Consider the following 12567-nt stretch of genomic DNA (forward strand, 5'->3'; position numbering starts at 1 on the left):
CTCTAATATTGTACACCGTAAGGAGGCTTATGTTGCTACGGCATTACAGTCGGTTCCACTAAACATTCAGTTCAGGAGGGCTTTAGTGGGGGAACGTTTACATCTGGTGTGTAGGCTGATGGACGTTCAACTCTCGGACCAGCCAGATGCCATCCACTGGAAATTATCTAGGAACGGTAGTTTCACAGTGAAATCTATGTACTTGGACTTAATTAACTCTGGGCCAATAAGGAGATCCATTCACATTTGGAAGGTTAGAGTTCCGCTAAGAATCAAAATCTTCATGTGGTTTGTCCACAAGGAAGTGATTTTAACCAAGGATAAATTGGTAAAAAGAAGATGGGTGGGTAGTTCACGATGTTATTTTTGTGGCATTGTCCTCTCACGAAACAACTCTGCGCACGATATATATAGCCTTTAATGTTAGTCCTCCGATTAGTATAGACACGTTATTTGGGACGTGGCTAACCGAAGTGGAATCATATATTGTGGGACATATTCGGATAGGGATATGCGCATTATTTTGGGCTATATTGAACTACAGAAATGATATTATCTTTAACAAGATACACAGAGCCACTGCTTGGATCCGTACGTGGTCGTTACTTAAGCATGCGGACTCCAGGGAGCTTTTAGATATTGGGTGCAACCGGTGAAAGATGGCAGTACGGGTTATCTACAACCGGCTTGGATGGCGAATAGGATAGGTATTTAGTCATCTTGGCTTATTTTTCACCGGCTGTGGCAGTTCTCTTTTTACTGATTTGTTTCATGCTCTTTTTGTGAGCTTTTTGGAACTTGAGACTTTGTTTTGGAACTTCACATCAATAAAATGGCTTCATGCATCATTTTGATGCAGACGCAGGGGAAGTCCTCCTTTTTGAAAAAAAAAGTACATACCACTACACTTGCGGGTTACAACACGTAAAAGATTTTACTTAGTACTACTCCCTCTGTTTCAAATTACTCGTCATATAAATGGATATATCTAAAACTAAAATACATCTAGATATACCCATACCTGCGACAAGTAATTCGGAACGGAGGGAGTACTAGAGAAGAAGACGAAGTCGCGTGTCCTGTTCTGCATGAGTGCTTCAGCCACATGTGATTAAAATTGACTCCATCCTGACCTCTTACGATGCTAGGCAGTTTGTCTGAAGTTGATACACCCGTTTAACCAAATTTTAGGGGAAACTGCTGCTGTCTTTGCTTTGTGATCAGGAATTATCATGTGTTCATTTATTGTGGTAAATTCGATCGTGGGTTTGCTAGACAAGTTACCTGCTTGTTCTCGTATCGCATCCTTCACAGTATTCACCTCCGAAGCTACAGCACATTTGCAGCTAATCATGGCATGGACTCGTGTGAGGGAAGAGAGATGCTCATAGATACACAGTGCTTCCCGTGCGCTGAAGTCGAGCGTCAGCCTCTGTAGCTCCTTCATGGCTCCTGGTGTGAACTCCAGCTCCGTCCCACCAGATCGGCATATGAGCGATAATACTTTCACACACTTAAAGCCCTGGTCCACGCCGACTTTGCACCTGCCTTCTGGGTTCCATTTGAGTTGTGAGCTGAATCTTATGCCACCTGAAGAAACTAACTTGAGAAGGACTAGATGAGGCAAACCTCCCAGGGCACGGACAGCTTCATCTTCTAATCGAACAATTTCAATATCCAAGTGGGTAACGCTGACAAGAGAGGCCATCCTGTGTGCAGTCCGTCCGAGGACTGGAACCGAGATTTTCAGCTGAAATCTTCAGAGCTGATCAGATGGAGGGAACTCCAGCGGTATGTCAAGCAAACCAAAATTGAGGCAATCAAGTGATAGGCAAGTAAGCTTATTAGACCTTGTAACCTCCATGAGGAAAGTCCTGACACTCCCGTTATCATTAGATAAGTGTGACCCATCCAATCTTATGCCAAGGACCCTCAGCCGCTCCGACTTCCTCAAGAGCTCTGCCACTGAATCAATTGACCTGCTACTGTAGACACCAACAGTTGATACTTCTTCTAATCCTTGCATTTTCAGGATTTCGCTAGGCAGTTTGACGGTGCCGTCAATTAGCAGATGTGCCAACATTTTCTGCTTAGCTATAGAAGTAGGCAAAGTGCTCAGCATTTTTGTCTTCCTCAAATTCAGGGTCTCCAGCTGCCCTAGTTCTCCGATTTCCTCTGGTAAAGAATCGATTGCAGTCTCTGCAGCCCCCAGGTATCTCAGCAGAACCAATCCCCCGATGCCTTGAAGATGGCGGCTTCTCAAATGATAAGTACCTTCCAGATCAAGTACTCTTAAAAGTTTGAAGGATGGAAGAACAGGAGTCCCATCGATTTTTCCAGATAATGTGAGGGCCGAACGACCAGCTATCCCTTCAATATCACCCAAAACAATCATAGATCGCACTCTAGATAAGTGCATAGCAAATGACGCCAAGGTGGCATCTCTGTCTTCGTCATTGTTGTTAAAGCAGTCTAGCGAGAATCGCCGAACCATGTCTGTGCTCAAATGAGCACCACCAACTGTAACAAAGTTACCTTTGCTCGACAAAGAATTGATGAAATCAAGAATCACACCATGAACGGTGCAACTCACTGGCTGGTCATCATTGTAGTTGAACACAGGTTGAATCAGTCTCCTGATGATAAGCTCTTTGAAGTAGAGCTGCCCTGTCTCCCACAAGCTTTTTTCGTCTCCTGTTTCTTTACCTCCATTTTCTTCATATCCTATGATTTCACCTCCTTCAACTCTCGTTTCTTCTCCTCCATCACCTCTTATTTCTTGAGCTCTTCTTTCATCATCTTTTCGAGGGATAAGTCTTTCAGCAATCCATAATCGTATCAGACGGTCCTTCTTGATGGTGCAACCTCCTCGAAAGACACTCAGGTACAACAAGCAAGACCTCAGAGGCAAAGACAAAGCATCATAACTCATCTGCAGTGTCTTCATAATCCCATCTGATTTGGAATATTGCTCCACTGATGAGACAACAGATATCTCGGGCTCTGGTAGTTGTTTGCATTTTGCTGCTAATAAGCCAGCTGCAAGAACTAGGGCCAATGGCATGCCACCACACATTTTAAACATGTTTTTGGTTACTTCAGCATGATCAGCCGGCCATTCTTTTTGCCGAATTAATTTCAGGTATAATCTTGCAGACATCTCCTCGTTAAGTGGCTCAATCCGATAGATATCCATGGGATGTACAGAACAACGTTGAGCAACAGCACTGATGCATGTTGTTGTCAATACCCTGCTTCCATTATTCTCGTTGGGCAAAGCAGAATTGATAATTTTCCAAGCCTGTGTGCTCCATAAGCCATCCACTAAGATGAAATACCTGACATATTAAATGACATATCAGTATAAGCTACTATGACAATTCAAAAAGTAAGATATGACGGACGGTGCGAAAAATTCAAATATAAATATCCAACTTCACATACATAGAAATTCGCAAAGTTACAAATATCGGACGATTCACTGTTTAATCGCTACTCAACACCGACCGAGCAGCTACCAGTTACCGTTTTGGTTTTCAAATTGATTTATGTAACTTTTTTTTACATGAAACTGATTTATGTAAGCATGTATCAATTTCTATTGCAGATTCCCTTAGAAACTTCCACGATAACCATGAAACAGAAAGCATACACCATCTATTGGCTGATGTCGAGAAATTTCTCCTAAAAAAAAAACAATTTTCCTACTACGAAGAAAATGAGAGGGTTGTCAAATATTGGATTAAGGGTATATTTGGTTTGTGGCCAAAGTGTACCCTGTCAATTTTTCGGCTTTCGACCATGATCAAAACATTGATCTTTTTTTAGATGAGGTCATACTAGAGCCAGGGACATTAGGGTGTGCCACCTAAAAAGATATCAGCATCAGACATGTGCTGTTGATTTGACCAAAAAAGCAGTGTAGATACATTAATAAAAAAGAACCTAAATCTTCGGGTGGACCGAGGGCCAAATTTTTGGCATGGCAATGCTCTTTTGCCAACTCTAGTTCATTCTTTTAGCCAATGTTGGCCAATCCATAGGGAAGAAAAGCCTTTACCAAAGTTTGGATAATCAATCTTTTGGTATGGCAGCCTTGGACAAAAACCAAGCACAACCTAAGATGAGAAGATCTAAGTGAATTTGACTACTTTGTAACAAAAGAACACCCAAGTATTGCCACCTGGAATTCGATCCTTGGTAGGCTGGGTGTACAACCACCCCTCTAACTAGTTGATTCTCTTCCCAAATGAAGTTTAATATATAAAAGTTCAGATGCCTAAGAAGTACATACTACGTTGAACAAAACATATCTACCATTACGAGTGCTTTCCTCAAGATGCATTCTGGGCTGGGTACATGGTTTATTTCCCGAAATTTCAACTTCCTACGTCAAGTCAAGAAACCTAGATAAGGAAGAGGTAATTAAACTGCAAGGCAGTACCTCTTTGTGGCGAGGTACTTCCAAAGCTCAGTGAGGAGTTTTTTCAGATCCGGGGCTGCGCCCCTTCCATGCCTAGGATCAATCTTCAGGTTTATTTTCTTTTCTGCAGAGGGGTTTACTTGACAAAGTATTTCCTGCACAGTCTCCCTAATGGATGGTCTCCGGCCAAGAGTAACAAAAGCTCGGCACTCAAAGTTCCCTTGAATCTTTGAATAAACCTCCTTGGCAAGAGTAGTCTTACCAAGGCCTTCCACCCCGAGGATGGAAACCACCTTCCGCCGCTTCTCATGCTCACCAGTGAGATGCTTGACAAGCTCATCCATTGGAACTTCCATCCCGACAAGGGCAGTTTTCTCCTCGAAAAGTATATGAGAAGCAACTGTAACTTGGGTGTGGCCGGGTAAAGAAGCAGGATCACGAAGTTCAGACGACACTTCAATAACGAAGACCGTATCTTTCACAGAGCTCACACTCGTGCTCGATCCGGGCCTTGAATCTTTTCACTTCATCTTCTAAATCCACTAGTTTGCCCCCTGTGTTTGGCATCGCCGGCATCTGATCGATCCAGTCCTCGATGTCGAAGACCAACTCCCTCACAATTTTCATCCACACTTGGACTTGCCAATTCATCTTACTTGGCAACACAACCACTTGGCTGAAACTCTCCAAAAGAATCATAAGATCCTTTTGTAACCCTTCAATTACAAGGGAGCAATCCTTTAGCTTGGTGAGCTTGTAGACAACAGAGTTCACTGATCCTGCCGAATAGCTCACCATGGGCTGGCCCTCCATGATCTGCATACGTGGCTGAGCGTCAGCAAAACACAAGAGCTAGCCAACTCTCAAAATAGACAATTTAAAAAAGAACTGCCTAGTCTGTTGAACAAGGAATTCATAATGCGTCAAGATTTGTAAGGGTTAATCGATGGAGTCGACGTCTAAATTACCAGATATCTCAACTCTCAGCCAAAAAAAAAACAAGGGCATAACTGAGAATTGAGAAGGGGACATACCTAACCCAAGGCGTACGGCGAGGGCAGGGCGCGCGGCGTGTAGGCGTCGGCGGCGAGTGCGCGCGGCTCCAACCGACGAGGAGACGAGAGGAAGGTGGCTGAGAAGAAGGTTAGGAGAACCGTCCGCGGTCGATCGAGGAGAGAAGAAACACCTAGGTCGTCATGGAGACTGGAGCAGGCATGGAGGCGGACGGATCAAACTGGCCCCGGCGAGAAGCGAGGGGGATTCTATCGGTGCGGCTCGGTGAGTTTTAAATTGTGGGCCACACATAGATCATTTCGTTGGTACTACTCCCTCCGTTCCGAATTAGTTGTCTTAGATTTGTCTAGATACGGATGTATCTAGCACTAAAATGAGTCTATATACATCCGTATCTAGACAAATCCAAGACAAGTAATTTAGAATGGAGGGAGTATTTTCTAAAAAAATCTTTACTCATAATGGAAAAGTCCATACTTCGTTTCTTTCGTTCACTCACTGTCGGAGTAAATGACCACGGATAGCCTCATCCGCTCCCCCTAATATTTCAAGACATCGGAGCCGGCTACGTCCCTCAAACCACAAAGATGAATAGTCGTCTTCTTTGGACCGGCTGGTCCAAGCGGCCGGCTGATAGACAGCGGCGGGGCCCAGAGGACGGCCATGAGGTGGGCCGACTCCTACCAGGTGGCCTCCAGGGAGGCCGGCTTCTGATAGTCGGACCCCCTCTCCTTCAAAGTTTACATGTCATTATGATGAGGAGACGAGGCGTGACTACAGTATAGCCTGCCACCCCCAAATCCAGGGCTGAGCATGGCCACAGTGTTACGTGCCGAGCGGACATCCCCTGCCCGACGCGACACTGTTGCCATGTGACCCATGACAAGAGGAGCCATGCTCCCACTACGGGCCGTTGGTACGACCTATAGGCGGCGGGCCCTATTTGTCTGTGAGAAGCTAGAAGATGGCAGGCCCTGACCAGTCGGCGAGGGGGAGGCCGACTCCCAGCAGTCGACCCTCCCCTTCCCTCAAAGTCTGTGCGCCATTAATCAGAAGTGATGGGGAATTGCTATAGTAAACGCCCGTCAGGCAGCGGCATTGTAGCCACGCTCCCCCGACAAAGCACACATCATCAGTGGCGCTGCTACAGTGCTAAGCAGCTGGCAGGACCCGCGAGCGACGGGCATGGCCTGTCGATCAAGTACAAAACAACTAGTGGGACCCACCAGGCGGCGGGCCCCAGCAGCCGGCGGAGAAGTCGGGCACCACAGACACTGACGGATGGGTCCTACGCCCAGCCAGATTACCATTGTACCCCGGAGGGTAGGCCTATATAAACCCCTCAGGACGCCCATGCAAAGGGTTCAGCCTCTTAGATAACACACACATAGAGAGAGGAGTAGAGCTAGCCTTGCCCTTCTTCCTCCTCTAGCCATACAGCTCAAGGAGCAAGCTTATAGCTACTTGTTAAGATAGTGATCATGCGGAGACCCCGCAAAGCAGGACTAGGGGTGTTATCTCCTAGGAGAGCCCCGAACCTGGGTAAGATGCGTCGGCGTACCTATCTACGCCTTATCCCGTTTCTAGGCACCGACGATGTGTTACTCTCCCACACCATGATAAGCCATCCTTTGGCATATGTCACACGACACCCCTCGACATTTGGCGCCCACCTTGGGGCTAGGTGCACCATCGTCCGGACATCTATTCTGGACGGGAACACTTTTCCTCCCTAACGAGTGCAGCCAGCCCGGCACACCCGATGACGTTTGCGCCGACGCGCTGCATGGCGCAGAAGTCGCTTGCACGGCGGCCAGCCTTGCTGATCTCGTCGGCAAGATCCGCCTCTCCGACGAGCCCGCACCCGACGCGGGAGCAGCCAGCTCCGAGAGCTGCTTCGTCAACCTCCTTGGCAAGCTTCACATCGCCAACGAGCCCGCCACTGACCTAGAGTCGGTTGGCTCCACCGACCCGATACTTGTCGACACCGACGCGGCTTCCTTCGACTCCTTCCCCGCCAACATGGTGGTCATTGACGACCCACTCCCTCGCGCGGAGAGCGGCGGCAGCACTGTCACGGAGGTGCTTGTCATCGGCCATGACGGTGCCTCCGGCGGAGCCACCCAGGACCCGCTGCAGGCGGCAATGCGGGACCTATCCACACCAATCACGGCAGATGCCAACGCCAAGATGCTAGAAGCCTGCCGCGTCTCGCTCGCTAAGAACGCAATTGGCTACCATGAGACGCCTCTCCGAGGCCTTCCAGTGCGAGATTGACCGCGCCGTTGGCGGCACGCCAGCTGCTGGCGGGCCCAGCCATGTAGGCACGGTCCGACAGCGCGGCGCTGCCGTTGCCAGCATGTTTGGGGTAGACCGCCCTGTCTATGCCATGCCTGTGGAGAACATACGAGCTGTCCAGGCGGCAGCAGATGAGCTGGACCACCTGGAGGGCGACGAGCGCCGCTGCATAACGGGGCACGTTCAACAACTCATCGACGCGGCCGCTGCGCAGCAAGAGGCCGGCTGCCGCGTGGAGGAACCCAGCCAGCATGCTGAAAACCTCCCCCCTCGCCGAGAGCATGGCGCGACCTCCCGTCGTCGACAGGCGGCAACCGCGACCGAAGAGACAGAGAGCCGCAGCCGGACGCACATCACCATCGGGCGTGACCAAGACGACCGCCCTCGAGCAGTGGAACGACGGGACGATCTTCCGCCTCCTCCCCCTCCTCGTCGAGAGAGGCATGCTTCCCCGTCGCCTGTTGACCACCCGACACTCGGCGACCGGTTAGGCTCCCAAGATATACGCCCAAGTACAACGGCTCCGTGAAGCTGGAGGATTGGCTGGTGGATTACTCCACGGGTGTCAATATAGCAAACGGCAACAAGTGTGTTGCTGTGAAGTACGTTCCGCTCATGCTCCAGGGCACGACCCAGACATGGCTGAATAGCCTGAAGCCCCACAGCGTTAACAGCTGGGTAGATTTCACCGAAGTCTTCATCCGTAACTTCACCAGCACCTACAAGCGGCCGCCCAAGGCTCGCCAGCTTTCTCTGTGCGTCCAAGGCTCCACCGAGTCCACGCGTGACTACTTGACGCAGTGGGCCGAACTACGCAACTCCTGCGAAGGGGTGCACAATGTGCAAGCCATTGAGTACTTCACTGCCGGATGCCGAGAGGGCACCTTGCTCAAGCACCGACTCCTCTGTGATGAGCCGGCTACCCTCGACAAGTTGCTGATCATAGCAGACAAGTACGCCACGGCCGACTCCTCCATGAAGTCGGAGCTCCAAGTGGACGCGACCGGAAAATTGCTCCCACCGGCTCCCCGGACGCCATCTGGTGACAACAATCGGCGCCAGCAGCAGAACGACAACAAGCGCAAGTCCCCGCAGCCAGCTTCCACCAGTCGGCAGATGGCGATAGTTGAGGACCAGCAGCCGGAGGGACAACCCGGCCCCAAGCGTCAGAAGGGCGGAAAGCCTGCTTGGCTGCCCGCTTTCTCCTATGAGCAAACCCTTGATGCTCCCTGCAAATTCCATAGCGGCACGAAGCTGTCCAACCACACCACCCAGAAGTGCCACTGGCTCACTTGAATCTCCAAGGGCGAAGGACTGCTACCTCCTCCACCTGCTGGCCAGCCGCCGCCTCCTCCCCAGCAGTCGGCGGCTCGCCCAGCAGTCGGGGCGGTCCAAGATGAATACCCCAAAGAGCATGGAGCTTACGTCGTCTTTGTTGGGGAACGTAGCAGAATTTTAAATTTTTTTACGCATCACCAAGATCAATCTATGGAGTCATCTAGCAACGAGGGAGAGAGGAGTGCATCTACATACCCTTGTAGATCGCGTGCGGAAGCGTTCAAGAGAACGGGGTTGATGGAGTCGACCTCGACGTGATTCAAATCACCGATGACCTAGTGCCGAACGGACGGCACCTCCGCGTTCAACACACGTACGGTTAGGAAGACGTCTCCTCCTTCTTGATCTAGCAAGGGGGAAGGAGAGGTTGATGAAGATCCAGCAGCACGACGGCGTGGTGGTGGATGCAGCAGGATCTCGGCAGGGCTTCGCCAAGCGCAAGCGGGGAGGAGAGGTGTTACAGAGGGAGAGGGAGGCGCCAAGAGCAAGGGGTGCGGCTGCCCTCCCTCCCCCTCTTTATATAGGGGCCTTGGGGGGCGCCGGCCCTAGGGAGATGGATCTCCAAGGGGGCGGCGGCCAAGGGTGGCTTCCCCCCCCCAAGCCAAGTGGGGGGGTGCCCCCACCCCTAGGATTTCCCAACCCTAGGCGCAGGGCAGGCCCAAGGGGGGCGCACCAGCCCACTAGGAGCTGGTTCCCCACCTAATTTAACCCATGGGGCCCTCAGGGATAGGTGGCCCCACCCGGTGGACCCCCGGGACCCTTTCGGTGGTCCCGGTACAATACCGGTAACCCCCGAAACCTTCCCGATGGCCAAAACTGGACTTCCCATATATAAATCTTTACCTCCGGACCATTCCGGAACTCCTCGTGATGTCCGTGATCTCATCCGGGACTCAGAACAACTTTTGGGTTACTGCATACTAATATCTCTACAACCCTAGCGTCACTGAACCTTAAGTGTGTAGACCCTACGGGTTCGGGAGACATGCAGACATGACCGAGACGCCTCTCCGGTCAATAACCAACAGCGGGATATGGATACCCATGTTGGCTTCCACATGCTCCACGATGATCTCATCAGATGAACCACGATGTCGAGGATTCAATCAATCCGTATACAATTCCCTTTGTCAATCGGTATGTTACTTGCCCGAGACTCGATCGTTGGTATCCCAATACCTAGTTCAATCTCGTTACCGGCAACTCACTTTACTCATGCCGTAATGCATGATCCCGTGATCAACCACTTGATCACATTGAGCTCATTATGATGATGCATTACTGAGTGGGCCCAAAGATACCTCTCCGTCATACGGAGTGACAAATCCCAGTCTCGATTCGTGCCAACCCAACAGACACTTTCGGAGATACCTGTAATGTACCTTTATAGTCACCCAGTTACGTTGTGACGCTTGGCACACCCAAGGCACTCCTACGGTATCCGGGAGTTGCACAATCTCATGGTCTAAGGAAATGATACTTGACATTCAGAAAAGGTACAGCAAATGAACTACACGATCTTTGAGCTAAGCTTAGGATTGGGTCTTGTCCATCACATCATTCTCCTAATGATGTGATCCCGTTATCAATGACATCCAATGTCCATAGTCAGGAAACCATGACTATCCTTTGATCAATGAGCTAGTCAACTAGAGGCTCACTAGGGACGTGTTGTGGTCTATGTATTCACACATGTATTACGATTTCCGGATAACACAATTATAGCATGAACAATAGACAATTATCATGAACAAAGAAATATAATAATAACCATTTTATTATTGCCTCTAGGGCATATTTCCAACAGTCTCCCACTTGCACTAGAGTCAATAGTCTAGTTACATTGTGATGAATCGAACACCCATGCAGTTCTGGTGTTGATCATGTTTTGCTCTAGGGAGAGGTTTAGTCAACGGATCTGCCACATTCAGGTCCGTATGTACTTTACAAATCTCTATGTCTTCATTTTGAACACTTTCACGAATGGAGTTGAAGCGACGCTTGATATGCCTGGTCTTCCTGTGAAACCTGGGCTCCTTGGCAAGGGCAATAGCTCCAGTGTTGTCACAGAAGAGAGTCATCGGGCCCGATGCATTGGGTATGACTCTTAGGTCGGTAATGAACTCCTTCACCCAGACTGCTTCTTGTGCTGCCTCCGAGGCTGCCATGTACTCCACTTCACATGTATATCCCGCCACAACGCTTTGTTTGCAACTGCACCAGCTTACTGCCCCACCATTCAAAATATACACGTATCCGATTTGTGACTTAGAGTCATCCAGATCTGTGTCGAAGCTAGCATCGACGTAACCCTTTACGACGAGCTCTTCGTCAACTCCATACACGAGAAACATGTCCTTAGTCCTTTTCAGGTACTTCAGGATATTCTTGACCGATGTCCAGTGTTCCATGCCGGGATTACTTTGGTACCTTCCTACCAAACTTATGGCAAGGTTTACATCAGGTCTGGTACACAGCATAGCATACATGATAGAACCTATGGCCGAGGCATAGGGGACGACACTCATCTTTTCTCTATCTTCTGCCGTAGTCGGGCATTGAGCCGTGCTCAATCTCGTACCTTGCAATATAGGCAAGAACCCCTTCTTTGACTGATCCATTTTGAACTTCTTCAATATCTTGTCAAGGTACGTACTCTGTGAAAGACCAATGAGGCGTCTCGATCTATCACTATAGATCTTGATGCCTAATATATAAGCAGCTTCTCCAAGGTCCTTCATTGAAAAACACTTGTTCAAGTAGGCCTTTATGCTTTCCAAGAATTCTATATCATTTCCCATCAACAGTATGTCATCCACATACAATATGAGAAATGCTACAGAGCTCCCACTCACTCTCTTGTAAATGCAGGCTTCTCCATAAGTCTGCGTAAACCCAAACGCTTTGATCATCTCATCAAAACGAATGTTCCAACTCCGAGATGCTTGCACCAGCCCATAAATCGAGCATTGGAGCTTGCACACCTTGTCAGCATTCTTAGGATCGACAAAACCTTCCGGCTGCATCATATACAATTCTTCCTTAAGGAAACCATTAAGGAATGCCATTTTGACGTCCATTTTGCCATATCTCATAATCATAGAATGCGGCAATTGCTAACATGATTCAGACGGACTTCAGCTTCGCTACGGGTGAGAAAGTCTCATCGTAGTCAACCCCTTGAACTTGTCAATAACCCTTAGCGACAAGCCGAGCTTTATAGATGGGCACATTACCATCCGCGTCTGTCTTCTTCTTAAAGATCCATTTATTTTCTATGGCTCTCCGATCATCAGGCAAGTCAGTCAAAGTCCATACTTCGTTTTCATACATGGATCCTATCTTGGATTTCATGGCTTCCAGCCATTTGTCGGAATCCGGGCCCGCCATCGCTTCTTCATAGTTCGAAGGTTCACCATTGTCTAACAACATGATTTCCAAGACAGGGTTGTCGTACCACTCTGGTGCGGAATGTGTCCTCGTGGACCTATGAA

The 12567-nt window shown here is 49.1% G+C and overlaps 1 pseudogene; it reads right to left on the minus strand.

Moving 5' to 3' along the window:
- Window positions 1-914: 914 nt before the first annotated feature.
- LOC119317105 lies at window positions 915-5245 on the minus strand (annotated as a pseudogene).
- Between the last annotated feature and the right edge of the window lie 7322 nt (window positions 5246-12567).

This window comes from Triticum dicoccoides, chromosome 6A, assembly GCF_002162155.2.
Source record: "Triticum dicoccoides isolate Atlit2015 ecotype Zavitan chromosome 6A, WEW_v2.0, whole genome shotgun sequence".
Lineage (NCBI taxonomy): Eukaryota > Viridiplantae > Streptophyta > Magnoliopsida > Poales > Poaceae > Triticum > Triticum dicoccoides.